The sequence below is a fragment of the Epinephelus lanceolatus genome, chromosome 15 (assembly GCF_041903045.1).
Source record: "Epinephelus lanceolatus isolate andai-2023 chromosome 15, ASM4190304v1, whole genome shotgun sequence".
Classification (NCBI taxonomy): Eukaryota; Metazoa; Chordata; class Actinopteri; order Perciformes; family Serranidae; genus Epinephelus; species Epinephelus lanceolatus.
Window position 1 is genome coordinate 1,196,672 of NC_135748.1, and position 21,629 is coordinate 1,218,300.

A 21,629-nucleotide genomic window follows, 5' to 3' on the forward strand; every position below is an offset into this window, starting at 1 on the left:
ATAAGCCTGACAAACTGCGACAATAAAATACTTGCAAAAGTTATCTGCAATAGAATAGTGAAGATCCTTCCAAACATTATACACCATGATCAAACAGGGTTAGATAAGAATAGATCTCTCCATACAAACATAAGGAACTGTCTCAGTATCATCCAATATGCAAAAAAAATAAATAAATAAATAAAAAGTTTTCTCTCTAAAACCTTAGTAATACTCATAATACCACTAGAACTTGTAAACCTCATCAAAACACTGTACAAAAAGCCACAGGCAAGAATTTATACCAATGGAACACTATCTAACCCATTCCAGCTTACACGAGGAACCGAACAAGGTTGCCCACTGTCTCCATTATTTATCGAGCCATTAGCAATAAGGATTAGTGAGCAGCAGCGGTGGCACGCTCGGGAATCATGTGGTGATGATTTACGGTGGCGGAGCGCATAAACAAACACTTAGGAGGAGGTATGTGCTCTCAAATCAAACTTTTTTGAAGGATTATTCGTTTACCTGAAGTGTCTTGAAACGAATTTCGCTGCTGATTGTTTTCTTGATAGACTCTGATTTTTTATTTATTTATTATCACTAGTCTGTCTGACCAAACGGGGGGGGGGGGGGTTAGATGCAGCCGGGAGTGCAGCCAGGAGTGGGGATTTCAGCACCACAGACAGCGCGCGTAGAAAGACTTGACAAGTGTCTCCTTTTAAATGTGTTTGCTGCTAGCAAAATTATACATAATAAATGAAGACGGTAACATATTTTCAAAAAACAATGAGTTGAACGTTCATTTCAAACTTTTGTAGTACAACGAATTTCAGAATTGTGCGAGTGCAGCCAGAGAGCGGGCGGCAGTGTTTGATGCACGAAACTTGATATGGACTTGAAAATCAGTTTCAGAGTGGGGGGTTTCGGAGTGGGGGTGGTTTGAAACAGCGGTGGTACTACCACCGAAGAAATTCTTTAAATCAATCAATCAATCAATCAATTTTATTTATAAATCCCAATATCACAAATCACAATTTGCCTCATAGGGCTGTAAAGCCCTATGAGGCAAATTTTCAAAATTAAAATTTTAAATTTTAATTTTTTATTTTCTACTAGGGGGGTAAAAGAGGAAGCGGAACTGCTTCAGTCACTAAAAACTCATTGCACTCTACTGAAGTTTCTTTTAACAGCTACTCATCATTTGAGTATCATGCCTTTGTTTTTAGCAGTCCTCCTATTCTTTGCATCACAGTTTACAGACCACCCCACCATTACACCTCTTTCATCACTGATTTTTCAGAACTACTAACAATCATACACACCACCTATAACAGAATTTTAATAACTGGTGATTTTAATTTACATGTTGATAATACCTCGGATACAATGTCCAGAGAATTTTTAAACCTTTTAACCTGCATGGATTTTAAACAGCACGTCACACAGCCAACTCACAACAGAGGACACACCCTGGAGCTGGTCATAACCTATGGCCTGTCCACTGGTGTGTCCTCTGTTGTTGACCTGGCTGTGTCTGACCACTACTGTGTGTATTTTAACATCACCAGTTTTAGCCATCAGGAGGCCCCGGTGAGAATGGTGAGGAAACGCTACCTAACTTCTGAAGTGGCTGCAAATTTTATCGAGATTTTACAGAGCACTCCTGCTGAAATTTTACCTGCACCCTGTGATTTTATTGTGGACAATTTTAATATTAAATTAAAGTCAACACTTGACTCAGTGGCTCCACTTTTAATCAAAACAATAAAAACAAAACCTACACCCCCGTGGAGAAATGATAACATCAAAAGACTGAAAAGAAAATGCAGGAGTGCAGAGAGGAGGTGGAGAAAAACCAAATTGACAGTTCATTTTGAAATATTACGCGAACAACTCAAATCCTATAATAAAACAGTCAAACAGGCAAGAATATCCCACTTTTCAAAACTCATTTCCGATCATAAAAACAATCCCAAATTTCTTTTCTCCACCTTCGATCTTTTAACCAGCACCAATTTTAATAAACCATCCAACATATCAACAGACACCCTCTGCGAGGACTTTGCAGACCACTTCAGAAGTAAAATCGATGATATCAGGTCCAGCCTTTTATCCCAACAGAATGTAATTTTTAACACACCTGGATCATTGCTTTTACCTGAGGAAACACTGGAGAGTTTTGCCCTGGTTGATGCAAGGACACTTGGTTGAGTTTTCTCCCTAGTAAAGCCCACAACCTGCCTTTTATAGCCGATTCCCACATCACTTTTAAAAACATTTTATGGATTCTTTGAGGAACAGATTTTAAATATAGTAAATTACTCTCTTCAGACGGGTGTCTTCCCCGCTGCCTTCAAAACGGCAGTGGTGAAGCCCCTTCTGTAGAAGAGTAATTTAGATCCCAACATTTTTAATAATTACCGACCTGTATCCAACTTACCGTTTTTAAGTAAGATTTTAGAAAAACTGGTTTTTAACCAAGTAAATGATTTTTTAACAACAATATTTTAGAGAAATATCAATCTGGTTTTAGGATGAACCACAGTACCGAGACAGCCCTTTTAAAGATTTTAAATGATATCAGGTTGAATGTTGATTCACAAAAACTCACAGTCTTTGTACTACTGGATCTAAGCGCCGCCTTCGATACAGTAGATCACCACATTTTATTAAACAGACTCAGAAACCTGGTGGGCCTCTCTGGCACTGTTTTTAACTGTTCTTATCTCACAGATCGTTGTATGTATGGATATGGATATATGTTCCTCCAGAAGGCATGAAATTAGGTGTGGGGTGCCCCAAGGGTCAATTTTAGGTCCAATTCTTTTTAATCTATATATGCTTCCCCTTGGGGACATCATCAGGAGGCACGGCATCAGCTTCCACAGTTACGCAGATGACACACAGCTGTACATCGCTGTGTCTCCTGATGACACAGGGCCAACTGATACCCTTTTTCACTGCATTTTAGATATCAAGTCATGGATGGCAGTGAATTTCCTACAGCTCAACCAGGACTAAACAGAGGATTTAATTATTGGTCTTGAAGGCAAGAGAGAGAAACTTTTACCAAAACTACAAGATTTTAAACCTTTACAGTGTGTAAAGAACCTGGGTGTCATTTTTGACTCTGAGCTTAATTTTATTCCACATCAAAAATGTAACAAAGATAGGTTTTTATCATCTTAAGAATATAGCCAGAGTGCGCCCGTTTCTCTCTCAGGCTAACACGGGAGGTGCTGATGCATGCTTTTATCTCTAGTCATTTAGATTACTGTAATGCCCTGCTCTCTGGTCTGATCATCTCTAACCTGCAGCTACTCCAAAACTCAGCCGCATGAGTGCTGACGAGGACCAGAGGGCGGGCGCACATTACACCAGTTTTAAAATTGCTGCATTGGCTCCCTGTGTGTTTCAGGATCGATTTTAAGGTTCTTTTATTAGTTTGTAAATGTCTTAACGGTCTTGGGCCATCTTATTTATGTGACCTGCTTTTATCATATCAACCCTCGCCTGAGGGATCTCCACGGCGACGTCCCCACGGGCAGACCGGACACACCTCTCAGCGTGGAGGTCCCCCATGAGGAAACACTGGAGCTAAAAACTAAAAGACTAAAAGGCAATATGATAAGATAAAACAAGTATGAGACAAAATAATAATAAAATGCATAAAAATGTAAGATTAGAAAAAATTAAAGATTTAAAGATTAAAATAATATTAATAATAATAAATAAATAAATGAAGATTTAGAAACTAAATAATAATAAAATACATAAAGATTTAAAAATAAATAATTTAAAAGCATTAGAACGTAAAAATAACATATAATAGAAGAATTAAAAGAGTAAAAGAAATTAGTTAAAAGCTAAATTAAAGAGGTGAGTCTTGAGCCTCCTTTTAAAAACATCAACAGCAGATAAGGAAAAACTCCCCCAAAAAACCCCTTCAACGGGGGAAAAAAACGGTAGAAACCTCAGGAAGAGCAACTGAGGAGGGATCCCTCTTCCAGGACAGAGACAGAGACAGAGAGAGATGCAGGACAGACGGTAATGACAGTAGCTTACAACAACATTAATGAAAGTAATAATACTATAATTGTAGTTCTGGCTACTGTTGTACAATATGTTGAAAGTATATATTAATATCTGATAGTATACATATGTGACAATTATCATGTGTGTATAATAACAGTAGAAGTATGAGTAATGATAACAGCAGCAGCAGGAGGCATCTGGCAGGACCACTGCAGGAGCACAACCACACACGTCACACTATCCAGGCACCGCTGCAATACGAGTTAACCTGAGAGACAGTGGAGCACAAAGGCTCTGGAGAAGAAGCCGAGTTAGTGACATCCAGAATGGACGAGTTAGCAAGATGCAGTAATAGAATACAAGAACGAGAGAGAGAGAGAGAGAGAGAAAGAAGGAGAGAAGGTGCCCGGTGTATTATAGGGGGTCCTCCGGCAGACTAGGCCTAAGTCAGCCTAACTAGGGGCTGGTACAAGGCAAGCCTGAGCCAGCTTTATCAAAGAAGAAAGTCTTAAGTCTAGTCTTAAATGTGGAGACGGTGTCTGCCTCCCGGACCGTAACGACGTAAATCAATTTACTCAAAAATATCTGAATTCATATGGCAAGGTAAACCCTCTAGAATAAATAAATCAATCTTACAACTACAAAAAGAAAAAGGAGGTTTTAACTTACCGGACTTAAATATATATATATAGCTTCTATATATATCACATAGTTCAGAACTCTCCTGAACAAGCATGGATTCAAATTGAAAATGCACAGGTAAGCCCTAGTAACTTATTACTTAAACTTTTTGCAAAAAATGAAAACAGAACATCAGCTAATTTATCATAAAAAACACAATAAAGACGTGGGGAACCAGAAAATTTGAAAGAACCTATTTCATTACCATCAAATATCAAATTATGGAATAATGAATACGTAACGATTAACAAGAAACCAATGAGATGGATGGAATGGGAAAAAATGGGATATATTTCATTACAGACTTAGTAGAAGACAATAAATTATTAAAATTCGACCAATTCATAATGTGTGGAAAAATCTCAGCACACCCAAAAACAGCGGGTGCGTAGGAGAGAGGCTGCAACCCCAAAATATATAAAAATCAAAAAAGGCTCCCGCTCACTGTCTCACTCTCTTATTTTCATTTCATTTAACCAACGTTTCAGTCGGTGTGACCTTCATCAGGCATTTCAGGCAGCATCACAACATTTCATATATGTATATATATATATATATATATATATATATATATATATATATATCTCCAAAGTGGATGCAATTAACCAATCAGAGGACTGGAGGGCTCAACATTTCTCATCATCAATCAATCAATTTTATTTATAAAGCCCAATATCACAAATCACAATTTGCCTCACAGGGCTTTACAGCATACGACATCCCTCTGTCCTTATGACCCTCGCAGCGGATAAGGAAAAACTCCCCCAAAAAAAACCCTTTAAAGGGGAAAAAAAAACGGTAGAAACCTCAGGAAGAGCAACTGAGGAGGGATCCCTCTTCCAGGACGGACAGACGTGCAATAGATGTCGTACAGAACAGATCAGCATAATAAATTAACAGTAATCCGCATGACTCAATGAGACAGAAAGAGAGAGAGAGAGAGAGAGAGAGAGAGAGAGAGATGCAAGTAATGACAGTAGCTTACAACAACATTATTGAAAGTAATAGTATTATAGTTATAGTTCTGGCTACTGTGGTACAATATGTTGAAAGTATGTATTAATATCTGGCAGTATACATGTGTGACAATAGTCATGTGTATAATAACAGTAGAAGTATGACTAATGACTAATGATGGCAGCAGCAGCAGGAGGCATCTGGCAGGACCATGGCAGCAGCACAACCACACACGTCACGCTGTCCAGGCACCGCTGCGATATGAGTTAATTTGAGAGACAGTGGAGCACAAAGGCTCCGGAGAAGAAGCCGAGTTAGTGACATCCAGAATGGCCGAGTTAGCAAGATGCAGTAATAGAATACGAGAACGAGAGAGAGAGAGAGAGAGAGAGAGAGAGAGAAGGAGAGAAGGTGCCCAGTGTATTATAGGGGGGTCCTCTGGCAGACTAGGCCTAAGTCAGCCTAACTAGGGGCTGGTACAAGGCAAGCCTGAGCCAGCCCTAACTATAAGCTTTATCAAAGAGGAAAGTCTTAAGTCTAGTCTTAAATGTGGAGACGGTGACTGCCTCCGGCATCGTAACAGGAACATGATTCCACAGGAGAGGAGCCTGATAGCTGAAGGCTCTGGCTCCTGATCTACTTTTGGAGACTGATGAGCATCACCTGTCAGCGAACAACAGCAATCATTGATAAACAGCCACATCACAGTGTCTTGACTTACATTATATGAAAGCATTTTTAAAAAACATAGTGTCAAATGACAAAAAATAGAAATATACAAATGAGGGCATCAGTGCCAATTTTCAAAGTTTTTATAAAAACATTAATAGTTTAAAGTACAAAAATATTTAAGATTTTCTAAAGACTGTTGGCAATAGAACAAATAGCAAATATCCACATACTTATAAGTGAAAAAAAAAAAATATATATATATATATATATATATATATATATGTATCAAGCCACTTAAGAAGGATTTGCCAAAAAGCCAGTTTTATAGACTGAGGAGAGTTTGTCAAACCACAAAAGATTTTGTGGAAAAATCATTTGAAATGAAATCAAAATTTCTCGCACGGGATTATCCCCATGATTGGGTAGAGCAAGCCTACAACTCAGCTCTAGAGAAATCCCTACACAATCTGTAAAACAAAACTCAGAAAAAAGAAAAACAGTTCTTGGTCACTTGTGTCACTACTTACTCTCCCCGTAGTCATATTGTTAAATCTACATTCATGAAACACATATTCAACGCAAACGCATATATTAAAATCAGACCCGGAGCTCAGTTCCATTTTTATAGATCCACCTTTATTTGTGTACAAAAGAGGACAAAACTTAAAAGACCGTTTATTTCATGTTAATTTTTCTAACAAGAAAAAACGTAATCAGCCACAACAAACTACTTTTAAATCAATATACTTTCGTCATCCTCTTACCAGAAAAAAGTTTCCTATTAAGAGTATCATCATGTGCGCGTCCACTCATGTTGTGTACATGATTCACTGTCCGTGTGGCCTCGCCTACGTAGATAAGACCACCAGGAAATTTAAACAGAGAATCAGTGAACACAAGAGTGCGATACGTCGCAAGGATGAAGATTATCCAGTGGCAGTTCATTTTAATGAGATGAGACATAACGTGGCCTCCCTCCGCTTTTGTGGGATCGAACAGGTTTCGCTGCCACCTAGGGGTGGAGACCACAACTTGCTCCTAAAAAGAAGGGAAGCATTCTGGATTTTTACATTACAGACACTGTCTCCAAAAGGATTGAATGATGAATTATTGTTGAATGTAATGTAGATTTATTGCTTATCTGCTGTCTTATCTGGTTGTTGTATTGGTCTACTGCAGGGAGAGTCAGCCATTTTTTGCTGTTTTTCCACCTGCCCCGGTTGGTGCATCCTGGGGCTGTTGGAAATTCTGAAAAAATTCTCTCCTTTCTTCACCCTTGATACATATATTTTTTTTCGCTTATAAGTATGTGGATATTTGCTATTTGTTCTATTGCCAACAGTCTTTAGAAAATCTAAAATATTTTTGTACTTATTTGTATATTTCTATTTTGTTTGTCATTTGACACTATGTTTATTTAAAAATGCTTTCATATAATGTGAGTCAAGACACTGTGATGTGGCTGTTTATTAATGATTGCTGTTGTTCTCTGACAGGTGATGCTCATCAGAAATGTTGAGCCCTCCAGTCCTCTGATTGGTTAATTGCATCCACTTTGGATATATATAAATATATATATATATATATATATATATATATATATATATATATATATATATATGTATGAAATGTTGTGATACTGCCTGAAATGCCTGATGAAGGTCACACCGACCGAAACGTTGCTTAAATAAAATGAAAATGAGAGAGTGAGACAGTGTGCGGGAGCCTTTTTTGATTTTTGACCAATTCATAATAAAATATAACTTATCCAAGAAAGATTATTTCAAATACATACAGATAACTAAATTCAGCAATAAAATATTTGACTTATCTATAGGTAGCAAAACAGATAATATACTCTTTAAAACTGAAGATAGTTCAAAACTTACTCAAAAAATCTATAAAGAATTACAAAACTCAAATAACTCAGAAATAACATTAAACAAGATAATAAGCACCTGGAAAAAAGATCTAGGTAGTAAACTCACAAACAACTGGCTAGAAGCATGGAAAGTCACACGTGAACTAACAAACAATGAAAACCTACGCCTAATACAATATAAAGTGATGATGAGAATTTATTATACAAGAGACAAAATACTTACATTTAATAAAAATATATCAAGTAACTGTATAAAATGTAAAATAAAGAAGTACTCCATGCTCCATGCCTTCTGGGAATGTGCTAAAATAAAACCCTTATGGGCAGAACTACATCAATGGCTTGAAGTGACTTGTAAGGTAAGTATCAAATTAACACTTTGTCTCATTAATGACATGCACGGTGAGCCATTATTACATTATGAGTTGCTGCAGCATGGATTGTTCTACTTTCATCACTGGTTTTAAAAAAAAATTAATACTGTTGCACTGGAAAGACACTAGACCTCCCTCCTTTAACCACTGGAAGCAGTATATGTTGCACACACTAAGAATGGAATATACTGTGGCCATTCTGGATGTCACTAACTCGGCTTCTTCTCCGGAGCCTTTGTGCTCCACTGTCTCTCAGAATAACTCATACCGCAGCGGTGCCTGGACAGTGTGACGTGTGTGGTTGTGCTGCTGCCGTGGTCCTGCCAGATGCCTCCTGCTGCTGCTGCCATCATTAGTCATTAGTCATACTTCTACTGTTATTATACACATATGACTATTGTCACACAAGTATACTGTCTGATATTAATACATACTTTCAACATATTGTACCACAGTAGCCAGAACTATAACTATAATATTATTACTTTCATTAATGTTGTTGTAAGCTACTGTCATTACCTGCATCTCTCTCTCTCTCTCTCTCTCTCTCTCTCTCTCTCTCTCTCTGTCTCATTGTGTCATATGGATTACTGTTAATTTATTATGCTGATCTGTTCTGTACGACATCTATTGCACGTCTGTCCGTCCTGGAAGAGGGATCCCTCCTCAGTTGCTCTTCCTGAGGTTTCTACCGTTTTTTTTTTTCCCCGTTAAAGGGGTTTTTTTTGGGGAGTTTTTCCTTATCCGCTGTGAGGGTCTTAAGGACAGAGGGATGTCGTATGCTGTAAAGCCCTGTGAGGCAAATTGTGATTTGTGATATTGGGCTTTATAAATAAAATTGAAATTGAAAAAAATTGAAGGAGAGAAGAAAAGCACAACAATTCAGTCAAGTCTGGAATAAAATAATAACAGCTCTTGAAATTCAGTAAGAAGATCCACTCACCTTGTCTCCTCTCTTTTCCTCTTCCCCTCCCCTTTAAGGTCAGGTGGGAGAGAAATGGAGGACAGGACTCACCTACTCTTCCCCACTATGACGTGTCTGTATGTATTGTTTTATGTATGTATTGTGGATACTTGTAAATATGAAAATCAATAAAAATAATTATAAAAAAAACAGAAATTAGATATTTAAAATCTGATTATACAAATGTATTTACCATCCCCTTAAAGTCAACGGTGTACTCTCAATTCAGTATTTACAACTTCCAAATCTAGGAAAAACACTTATATTTTTTAAAAACTACAATTCCCTATGACCATGCCATGGTATATGCAACATACTTATAGTTCTTATGATTTGCAAAGTAGGGTTCTAAATAGGGTTGTAAAAAGATATATCTACTGAATATATCTAATATCTAGTAAAGCCGAACTAGTAATTACACTGCACCTAGATGAAATATGTTAAGAAAAAGTAAAGATGTTAGCTAATTTTCGATATTTTAGCTAATACTCTAGAAACAGCGTTTTTGGGACAGTAGGTTTTTGCGGCTTGTAAAATAGAGTTGTAAAATATGGTCGTAAAAAGATAGATATACTGAATATATAGAATATCTAGTAAAGCCGAACTAGTAATTACACTACATCTAGATGAACTATGTTAAGAAAAAGCAAGGGTGTTGGCTAATTTCAGATATTTTAGATAGTACTCTAGAAACGGCATTTTGCATTTTTGGAACGGTAGTTTTTTGTGGCTTGTTGTAAAATAGAGTCGTCAAAAGATATATCTACTGAATATGTCAAACATCTAGTAAAGCCGAACTAGTAATGACACTGCACCTAGAGGAAATATGTTCAGAAAAAGTAAGGATGATGGTTAATTTCGGATATTTTAGCAAGTTCTCTAGAAACTGAGTTTTTCCGACTGTCATTGTTCCGGTTGTAGAGTTGTCAAATAGCGTTGTAAAAAAGTAAATCTACTGAATATATCAAATATCTAGTACAGCCGAACTATCATGTTATTATTGTTATTATTATTATTATTGTTATTATTATTATTGGTGGGAAATTATAACAGAGGAATATATTTGACATTTTAATATCAAGAACACTTTTGTGTTTTTGTGTGTATACAGGGCGTTGTTGAATCAAGGAATCCATGTGTCCACCACGACAAAGGATCCTAATTGACTTTACATTGGCATTGTTTCCGTGGTACCAGCACGTAATTTCAACCCATTACGTGCTGCCACCACGGACTGCGGTGTTAAGAGGTCGTGGTCATTTCATGTATTTCTGTGAGATCAGGTTGTTTAAAACTCAACCGGAGTCAGTGATGACTGATGAGTTTTAGAATAAGGTTACAGTGCTAACATTAGATAGTAGCGTTAAGGTTACTAGTATGTGGAAACGCACAAGGAAGATAATGTTAGTGTTTCAGAGGCTACACTACAGTTGGCTAACGTTAGCCATTAGCAACTGGATGCTGTGTTGTCATATATAATGTTATGAATTGAACTGAACTTCTGTATTTGTCATTTTTATGCGCAGCACAAAAACGAAATGACATTTCACATACCCCAAGCAAAAAGAAACAAAACATTTAAAAACAATTTGTGTCAAAAACTCCACATCCTGAGGGCAGAACTGGGAGATCCTCTTCACCACAGCACCATGAATTGTTTGTGTATATTGCCAGAGCTTACCAGATGATGCAGCCTCCCTGTCTGCTCTATATAGTATTAGCCTCGTTAGCTCAACACCGGAGTCTGACATGTTACCATTCATCCATGTCTCAGTGAACACAAGGACGCAGCAGTCCCTCAGTACTCGGTGAATGTATCTCTACAGTCAGATGTAATCCATTTTCGTGTCCAGCAAGCGGACGTTCGCCAGAAGGCCGCTGGGAACAGCTGGTTTGATGAGAGAGCTAGAGCTAACCCCTCTGCATTCCCCGCTCCTGTGTCCTGTCACAGTGCTGCCGGCGTCTCCCCATTGGGACAGCTCCAGGTGAAACCAAGGTCATCTCAAGGCTAGCTCAATGTAGCAGGCCAAGCTTGCTACACATCTCTAGCTCTCTTGGTTGTAGGCTTAGATCTCTGCAGCCGTGTCTGTTAGAAACAGACATTACGCGAGTCATGCGGGGGAAGTTACGTGAGCGCTTACATCAGTCAGAGGCCTCCACGTGGGGAAGACAGACAGGACAGGAGAAAACTCCTACTAATTTGGTTCGAATGCAATAATTGGTCGGCTTTTTCTTAGAACCATATGAGAATGGTATAATTGAGTTTTTATTTCTGGTGGAATTCCCTTACATTTTAGTGTGTCATCAGTTTATTAATAGCATTTTAACCTAAACAAAGAAAAGTGTAAAATTTCCAGAAAGGTTAAGTGTTGCTTTTATAGTCATATGGGTGGATAGTAGTGATGGGGCAAATCTCCAGGTTTATGACTATCCAACACATTCTCACTCTGACCTCGTCACATATCAACGTTTGGTCATGGACATAATTTGGTTGTTGATGTTCCTGGATACCGTGTCAACTTCAGCCTGTTACATTCATTGTCTGTTTTCAAAATACATGTCAGTTTCATAGGAAATGTATAGTTTGTATACAGTCTCTAAAGATAAATGTAGAACATTGGTACAACACCACAATTTGACATATTTTTCCTTCAACAACAGATGCATGTGGTTACGTTTGACCAACGTACGCATGTGGTTGGGTTTTGGCAACAAAAGAATGTGATTGGATTTAGAAGAAAACAAGGTTTGGCTTTACAATCTTATGGGAAGCAAACACCGGCCTCTTGCATGAAAGTTGGTCATTATTGGACCCATCCATCATAATTACGACTTTGATATTGACAGGAGTGATATTTACAACCTTAAAATTGGTAATTCTAGTATAAATATAGTGATTGTGCCGCTTAGGTTTAGCTTCTCAGTCCGTGTATCATTCGTTCATTCCATTTTCAATTTAAAATCAAAAATTTATAAAAAAAAAAAAAAAAACGGTTTGTTTTTTCATTATTCATTTAATAATCAAATTCAAAAATACAAAAAACGGTTTGTTTTTCTTACGACGGAGTATTACACAAAGCAAGGCGACTCTGACATGCTGATGTATTGCGGTAAGCGAGTTGTGTCATTTCCGGTGTTTCTGTGACAACGTCTCTGTACTGCTCTAGTGAATTCTACTAGCCTGCTCTCTGCTTTCTCACTTCAGTTGCTTTAACATCTACTTCAAGTCTTAACCCACACTAGTTCTGTTTAAGCACTTATAGCTCTCCTCCTTTTTACGACTTCCCTGCTTATCTCTTAGCTGTTGTTTGCACGTTACTAGCCTTGGTAGCTACATTAGCTTTACAGTTAGTGATGGCTTCTCCCTCTGCTCTTTCTTGCTCGGTGTGCCAAATGTTTAGCTATGCCTCTGCCTCCTTTAGCGACAGTGGTAATTGTAACAAGTGTAGCTTATTTGCTGCGTTGGAGGCGAGGCTTAGTGAATTAGAAGCGCGGCTCTGCACCATGGAAAACCATTCAGTAGCTGTGGTAGTTAGCCAGCCCCCTGTAGCCGGTACGGAGCCACATAGCATAGCCTCAGCTAACTGTCCTCCAGCAACACCCGTTCAGCCGGGAGGTTGGGTAACTGTTCACCAGAGGCACAGCTCCAAGCCGAAGCCCACGGCTCACCACCAGCCTGTTCACATTTCCAACCGCTTTTCCCCACTCAATGACATACCCGCTGAGGATAAAACTCTGGTTATTGGCAGCTCTATTCTGAGGAACGTGAAGTTAGCAACACCAGCAACCATAGTCAAATGTATCCCTGGGGCCAGAGCGGGCGACATTGAATCAAATTTAAAACTGCTGGCTAAAGCTAAACGTAGATTCAGTATGATTGTTATTCACGTTGGCAGCAATGACACCCGGTTACGCCAATCGGAGGTCACTAAAATTAATATTGCCTCGGTGTGTGGATATGCAAAACGATGTCGGACTCCGTAGTTTTCTCTGGACCCCTCCCAAATCTGACCAGTGATGACATGTTTAGCCGCATGTCATCATTTAATCGCTAGCTGTCCAGGTGGTGTCCAGCAAACAATGTGGGTTTCGTTAATAATTGGCAAACTTTCTGGGGAAAACCTGGTCTTATTAGGAGATACTGTATTCATCCCACTTTGGATAGAGCTGCTCTCATTTCTAGGAACCTGGCAAATTTTATCAGTAATTCAAATCCCTGACAACCCAGAGTTGAGATCAGGACTCAGAGTCGCAGTCCAATACGCTTATCTGAGCTTCTAGTGCAATTACCCACCCATAGTTTTCATATTTTTCATAGTTTTATACAAACGGTGTCTGTCCCCTGATTACCTAAATTATCTAAATCTAAAATTGAACAAAGAGGAGTTGTGCATAACAACCTCATAAAAATTAAAACCTCTTCTGTGACAGAAAGACAAAACAGGAGAATTAAATGCGGACTGTTAAATATCAGGTCTCTATCGTCTAAAGCAGTCTTAGTAAACGAATTAATTTCAGATAATCATATTGATTTACTCAGTCTCACCGAAACCTGGCTGTGTCCAGATGAATATGTTAGTCTAAATGAATCCACTCCTCCCAGTCATAATAATACCCACATTCCTCGAGGCAGCGGCCGAGGAGGGGGAGTTGCAGCCATTTTTAACTCTAGTCTGTTAATCAGCCCTAAACCTAAACTAGACTATAATTCATTTGAAAGCCTCGTTCTTAGTCTTTTACATCCGACCTGGAAAACCTCGCAGCCACTTTTATTTGTTATAGTGTACCGTGCTCCTGGCCCATATTCTGAATTTGTTTCTGAATTCTCAGAGTTTTTATCCAGTTTAGTTCTTAAATCAGATAAAATTATTATTGTAGGCGATTTTAACATTCATGTCGACGTTCATAATGACTCCCTGGCTACCGCGTTTATCTCATTATTAGACTCCATTGGCTTCAGTCAGGGTGTACATGAACCCACTCACTGTTTAAACCATACCCTCAATCTAGTTCTGACGTATGGAATTGAAATTGATAACCTAACAGTCTTTCCACAGAATCCCTCGCTATCGGATCATTATTTAATTACTTTTGATTTCTTTTTACTCGATTACACACCACTCAGCAACAGTTACTATACTAGATGTTTATCAGATAGTGCTGTCGCAAAATTTAAGGAAATGATTACTCCGTAGTTAAATTCAATACCAAGTCCTTCAGTAACAGAGGTTTCCCGTGTCGACTTTAACCTCTCCCGAATTGATCATCTTGTCGATAGCGCCGTAGGCTCGCTGTGAACAACACTCGACTCTGTAGCTCCTCTTAAAAAGAAGTTAACAAAGCAAAGAAAGTTCGCTCCTTGGTATAAACCCGTAAGTTAAAACAAATATCGCGAAAATTTGAAAGGAACTGGCGATTAACCAAACTGGAAGAATCTCGTTTAATCTGGGCAGACAGTCTCAAAACGTATAAGAGGGGCCTCCGCAATGCCAGAGCAAACTGTTACTCAGCATTAATAGAAGAAAACAAGAATAACCACAGGTTTCTTTTCAGCACTGTAGCCAGGCTGACTGAGAGTCAAAGCTCTATTGAGCCTTGTATTCCTTTAGCCCTTAGCAGTAATGATTTTATGAGCTTTTTTAATGACAAAATTCTAACTATTAGAGGCAAAATTCATGACCTCCTGTCCTCAGACAGTACCTATCTAACCTCAAACACAGCTGTAAGACCTAATATATATTTAGATTGCTTCTCCCCAATTTCTCTTCAAGAATTGACTGCAGTGATTTCTTCATCAAAATCATCAACGTGTCTCTTAGACCCCATCCCAACTAGGCTACTTAAGGAGGTCTTACCTTTAGTTAACACTCATATATTAGATATGATCAATATATCCTTATTAACAGGCTATGTACCACAATCTTTTAAGATAGCTGTAATTAAACCTCTCCCAAAAAAGCCCACCCTGGATCCAGAGGTGTTAGCCAACTATAGACCAATATCTAATCTTCCCTTTATGTCAAAGATCCTTGAGAAAGTAGTCGCAGACCAGCTGTGTGATTTTCTCCATCATAATAATTTATTTGAGGAATTTCAGTCAGGATTTAGAGTGCATCATAGCACTGAGACAGCACTAGTTAAAATTACAAATGACCTTCTGATTGCTTCAGACAAAGGACTCGACTCTGTACTTATTTTATTAGATCTTAGTGCGGCGTTTGACACAGTTGACCATCAAATTCTGCTACAGAGACACTTAATTGGCCTAAAAGGTTCTGCACTAAGCTGGTTTAAATCTTATTTATCTGATCGTTTTCAGTTTGTTCACGTTCATAATGAGTCATCCTTACGTACTAAAGTTTGTTTTGGAGTTCCGCAAGGTTCTGTGCTTGGACCAATCCTATTTACTCTATATATGCTTCCTTTAGATAACATCATTAGAAATCACTCTGTAAATTTCCATCGTTACGCGGATGATACTCAGTTGTATTTATCGATGAAGCCAGAAGAAAGTAATCAATTAACTAAACTTCATAATTGCCTTAAAGACATAAAAACCTGGATGAGCACCAATTTCCTGATGTTATATTCAGACAAAACTGAAGTTATTGATCTTGGCCCCAAACAACTCAGAGACTCTTTATCTGATGACATAGTTTCTCTAGATGGCATTGCTCTGGCCTCTAGCACTACCGTAAGAAACCTCGGAGTAACATTTGATCAAGATTTGTCTTTTAATTCTCATTTAAAACAAACCTCATGGACTGCATTTTTTCATCTGCGTAATATTGTGGAAAATTAGGCCTATCCTGACCCGAAAAGATGCAGAAAAATTGGTCCATGCTTTTGTTACCTCAAGGCTGGATTACTGTAACTCTATTATCAGGTAGCTCTAGTAAGTCCTTAAAAACTCTCCAGCTAATTCAGAATGCAGCAGCACGTGTACTAACAGGAACTAAGAAACATGATCATATTTCTCCTGTTTTAGCTCCTCTGCACTGGCTCCCTGTAAAATCCAGAATTGAATTTAAAATCCTACTGTTAACTTATAAAGCTCTAAATGGTCAAGCTCCGTCATATCTTAGAGAGCTCATAGTGTCATATTATCCCACCAGAACTCTGCGCTCGGAGAGTGCAGGGTTACTCGTGGTCCCTAAAGTCTCCAAAAGTAGATCAGGAGCCAGAGCCTTCAGCTATCAGGCTCCTCTTCTGTGGAATCATCTGCCGGAGGACCCCCTATAATACACCGGGCACCTTCTCTCCTTCTCTCTCTCTCTCTCTCTCTCTCTCTCTCTCTCTCGTGTCCTGTTTCTGCATCTTGCTAACTCGGCCATTCTGCATGTCACTAACTCGGCTTCTTCTCTGGAGCCTTTGTGCTCCACTGTCTCTCAGGTTAACTCGTATTGCAGCGGTGCTTGGATAGTGTGACGTGTGGTTGTGCTGCTGCCGTGGTCCTGCCAGATGCCTCCTGCTGCTGCTGCTGCTGTTATCATTAGTCATACTTCTACTGTTATTATACACATATGACTATTGTCACACATGTATACTATCAGATATTAATATATTATTATTAATTATAATATTATTACTGTTGTTGTAAGCTACTGTCATTACTGTCTGTCCTGCATCTCTCTCTGTCTCTATCTGTCTCTCTCTCTCTCTGTCTCATTGTGTCATACAGATTACTGTTAATTTATCATGTTGATCTGTTCTGTACGACATCTATTGCACGTCTATCCGTCCTGGAAGAGGGATCCCTCCTCAGTTGCTCTTCCTGAAGTTTCTATTGTTTTTTTTCCCTGTTAAAGGGTTTTTTTTGGGGAGTTTTCCCTTATCCGCTGTAAGGATCCAAAGGACAGACGGATGTCGTATGCTGTAAAGCCCTGTGAGGCAAATTGTGATTTGTGATATTGGGCTTTATATATAAAATTGATTGATTGATTGATGTTACAACAGTGCGCACCGTATATATTTTGATCTATTTCATACTTTAGATTTATATTGTTTAGCATTAATCGGTGACGGAAAAGAACGAATTTCATTCTGCAGGGAAACGCGTGTCCTTACTGTGCATATTGAATCTTGAATCTATGTTTTATGAAGACCCTATGTGTGCTCAGAGCTGTGGCACAAGTTATGCACCGAAATCTGGCGGAAGAAAAATAATAATAAGACGAAAAATATGTAGGCTGTGTGTGACTTATGCGCTGATTAAATGGTGGGTGATCGATTTGCCTGACATCGATTGATTTAGTTTCAGCACCGCGGTAATTTTATAGACTACCGCTCATTTCCATGTCAAGTTAGTGGAGTGGGCGCTGGGGCGCCCCTATTATCACGTCAACAACTTGCTGAGAGTCATGTATACAGGTTGTGTGTGTCAGAAGAAAAAAAGGCAAGGGGGAGGGGGGCAGGGGATCAACTTGCTACTGCAGAGGTTGTGTCAGAGTCTCAGAGGTAAAGCAAGGGGGAGGGGGGCGTGAGATACTAGAATGACCTCTGGATGATGGATCCCAGTTTATATTATTAAACCTCCATGATCCCAGGCCACACAACACAAACTGCTTCCAAATAAATTGTATTTCATTCATAAAAGTAATATAGACCCACACAGCTACATCATGTAATTTATTGGGTTATGTGAAAATGTAAAAAAAAAAAAAAAAAAAAAAAACACGAATCTGTGCATGCATCTACATGAGCTGGTTTACATCATGTCAGTCTTGACTCTGGGTGTTTGACAGGCGGTCACAGTGAAAAAAAGGTGATGATGTCGAGTCAAGTTCATCATGGATAAAAGACCAAAGAAGCCATCAGGTGCCCAAAGAAAGAAGAAGAGGAGAAACGGGCAAAGGATAAAGGTATGCAGGTCTCTATGAGCGACGTTAATTGTGCATGTAATGAAACAGTAGCCTGTAGGCTATTTATTAGCCTCTTGCTAATATGTTGCTACTTAGCCACAGAAGACGACTTTATTTGGTTTTAAGTTTTGCTGAACTAGCAACTATTAGAATTTGAGGCATCATGTCATGCAGTTAATTTCACCCATAGGCTAGTTTGTGTTTGCAACACAACAAGTGCAAGTTCACATAGGCCTATTAGTCTAGGGATTTGGTGAACAATACGTCCTGACTGTGGAATTTTTAATACTATACGTGTGTCTATGCTAACTTAAATAACTTCTAATATACATTGACATGGCATTTTGTAAGCTATATGTGATACAGCTTTTTGAAAAATTTGTAGTGTGTTATGCTTTGTTAATAGGATGTTAACAAATGTTAATAAATTGTGCATTATGGTTTATTTTAATTGGGTAACTGATGCATGTTAAGTGTGATCTATCATACATATTGTATCTTAATTGTAAATTCAGGGGCACTTCTGAAATATTTTGGAGCACCCACTGGCCAAAATGAGGAGTCATCTACCTCCACACAGGCCTCTTCAGACATGGTCCTGGAGTCTGATGAGGAGCCATCTACCTCTGCAGCCACACAGGCCTCTTCAGACATGGTCCTGGAGTCTGATGAGGAGCCATCTACCTCTGCAGCCACATGTTCTTTGCAGGACTCGTCAGGTGTGTGTGTGTGTGTGTGTGTGTGTGTGTGTGTGTGTGTGGAGGGGGGGTTGTATGTGTGCATTCTTGCATAACTTTTTACTTTTGTAAACACTATAAATGCTGTGAATAACGTGTATACTAAATACACATAAATGCCTCGACCAGAATCCCCACCAAATCCTGTGCCTGAGGATGAGGCTCTGTTTACTGACCCTGCTAATTGGCCTTCAGTTCTGACTGACAGAATTCGGACACAGCTGGTTTGCAGAGTACCAAGTGAGGTACCGGCTGACTTTGTTTTCCCCAGGAATGAGGTGGATGGAAGAAGTTGCCATCACCAGTATTTCAAGAAGACATTAGTTAATGATGAAAAGATTCCCAGAAGTTGGTTAGTCTATTCAGAGAAAAACAACAGCCTTTTCTGCTTCTGCTGCAAACTGTTTTCTAAGAGGACAATTAACTTAACAAGCTCACGCCTGACAGACTGGAAACATGCAAGTTCTTTGCTCACTTCTCATGACAACAGTCCAGAACACCTCAACTCCATGAAAGTATGGAAAGAACTGGCAGTCAGGATAAAAAAGGGGGGAACGATTGATAACCAGGAGATGGCACTTCTAGAGGCTGAGAAGATGAGATGGAGAACAGTGTTGACGTGTTTAACTGCGATCGTGCAGTCTCTGGCGGTGAGAAATTTGGCACTAAGGGGGAGTACAGAAACGTTGTTCATGCCATCTAATGGTAATTTCCTCAAAGAGGTTGAACTGATGGCACAGTTTGACCCAATAATGAAAGAGCACCTTAACCGTGTCCAAAAAAGTACCTCTGGTCACACCAGCTACCTCAGTCACAGCATACAAAACGAACTAGTTAATTTGTTGAGCAGCAAGATTATTTCAGAAATGGTGAGTGACATCAAGCAGGCAAAATATTTCTCCATTGTTCTTGATTCCACGCCAGACATCAGCCACACCGAACAGCTGTCAGTTGTAATTCATGTGATGTCACTGACGGAGGAAAAGCCCTGTATAAAGGAACATTTCATGGGGTTTTTGGAGGCAGAGGAATCAACAGGTCTGCATTTGGCATCTCTGATTCTAAAGAGACTAAAGGAGCTAAAAGTTCCTTTTGAGGACTGCAGAGGACAGGCTTATGACAACGGGACAAACATGAAGGGGAAAAACAAGGGTGTTCAAGCCAGGCTTCTACAAATAAATCCAAGAGCTCTTTCTGTGCCATGTGGGGCTCATACCCTGAATTTGGTTGTGGCCGATGCTTCTAAGGCTTCCACTGATGCCATGAATTACTTTGGCATCTTACACAAGCTTTTTACCCTGTTTTCAGCCTCCACTCAGAGATGGGCCATACTGAAAAAACATGTGGGCATCACTTTGAAGATGTGGACTGACACAAGGTGGGAAAGTAAAGTTAAGAGTGTCGAGCCCCTGAGATATCAGGCAGCTGCTGTGAGGGAGGCACTGACTGAGGTGAGAGATCACACTAAAGACCCCATCATTAAGGTTGAGGCCCAGTCCTTGTCGGAGGAGGTGGGATCCTACTGCTTCAACATCTGTACAGTGGTGTGGTACGACAGACACACCATGTGAGCAAGTTGATGCAGTCTCCCAGCATACAAGTTGATGTAGCAGTCAGTCTTCTCAAAAGGATCGAGAAAGATCTTCAAAGCTACAGGGTAACAGGCTTTGTGAAAGCACAAATGTCAGCCAAGGATATCTGTGAAGAAATGAATGTTGAGGCTATTCTGCAACAGAAGAGACTGAGGTCCACAAAGCGTCACTTCTCCTATGAGGCATCTGATGAGCCTTTGAGTGATGCTCTGAAGAAGCTGGAGGTCACAAATTTCAATGTTGTTGTTGATGCTGCAACTTCAGCCATCCAGGAAAGACTTTCCACAATGCAGAATGTGAGAGAGAAGTTTGGAGTGCTCTCTAATTTCAAAAACCTCCCAGACAAAGAGCTGCAAAAAGAATGTGAGACCCTGCAAACTACACTGCACTTTAAGGGACACTCAGACGTAGATGGCAGAGAGTTTGTGCAGGAGCTGAACAACTTCCTTGACCTCCCATCAAAGTCCATGACTCTGCTTGAGCTGCTGACTTTCATCCATGAGAAAGAGCTCGCAGAAATCTACCCCAATCTGTGGACTGCACTCAGAATTGGTCTGACCCTTCTGGTGACAGTAGCTGAAGCAGAGAGGAGTTTTTCCAAGCTGAAGCTTATTAAAAGGTACTTGAGGTCCACTATGTCACAGGAGCGTCTCTCTGGACTTGCCATCATCAGCATCAATCATACAATTGCACAACAGATTTCGTATGATGATGTAATTAATGATTTTGCATCAAAGAAGGCTAGAAAAGTCAGGTTTTAGATTGCACTTTACACCTGTACTTTCATGTGGTCAAGCACCACCTGTCTTGATAGCAACCCAATCACCCAGAACATGTTAATGCCAGGGGTAAACAGGGTGAAAGACCCAGGTTGAAAAATCTACTACAG

The 21,629-nt window shown here is 39.4% G+C and overlaps 1 protein-coding gene across 10 annotated transcripts in view; it reads right to left on the bottom strand.

The window, feature by feature from the left end:
* Positions 1–21,629, bottom strand: part of adck1 (aarF domain containing kinase 1) — a 443,325-nt gene that overhangs the window by 104,268 nt on the left and 317,428 nt on the right. The gene's annotated exons all lie outside the window — the stretch shown is intronic.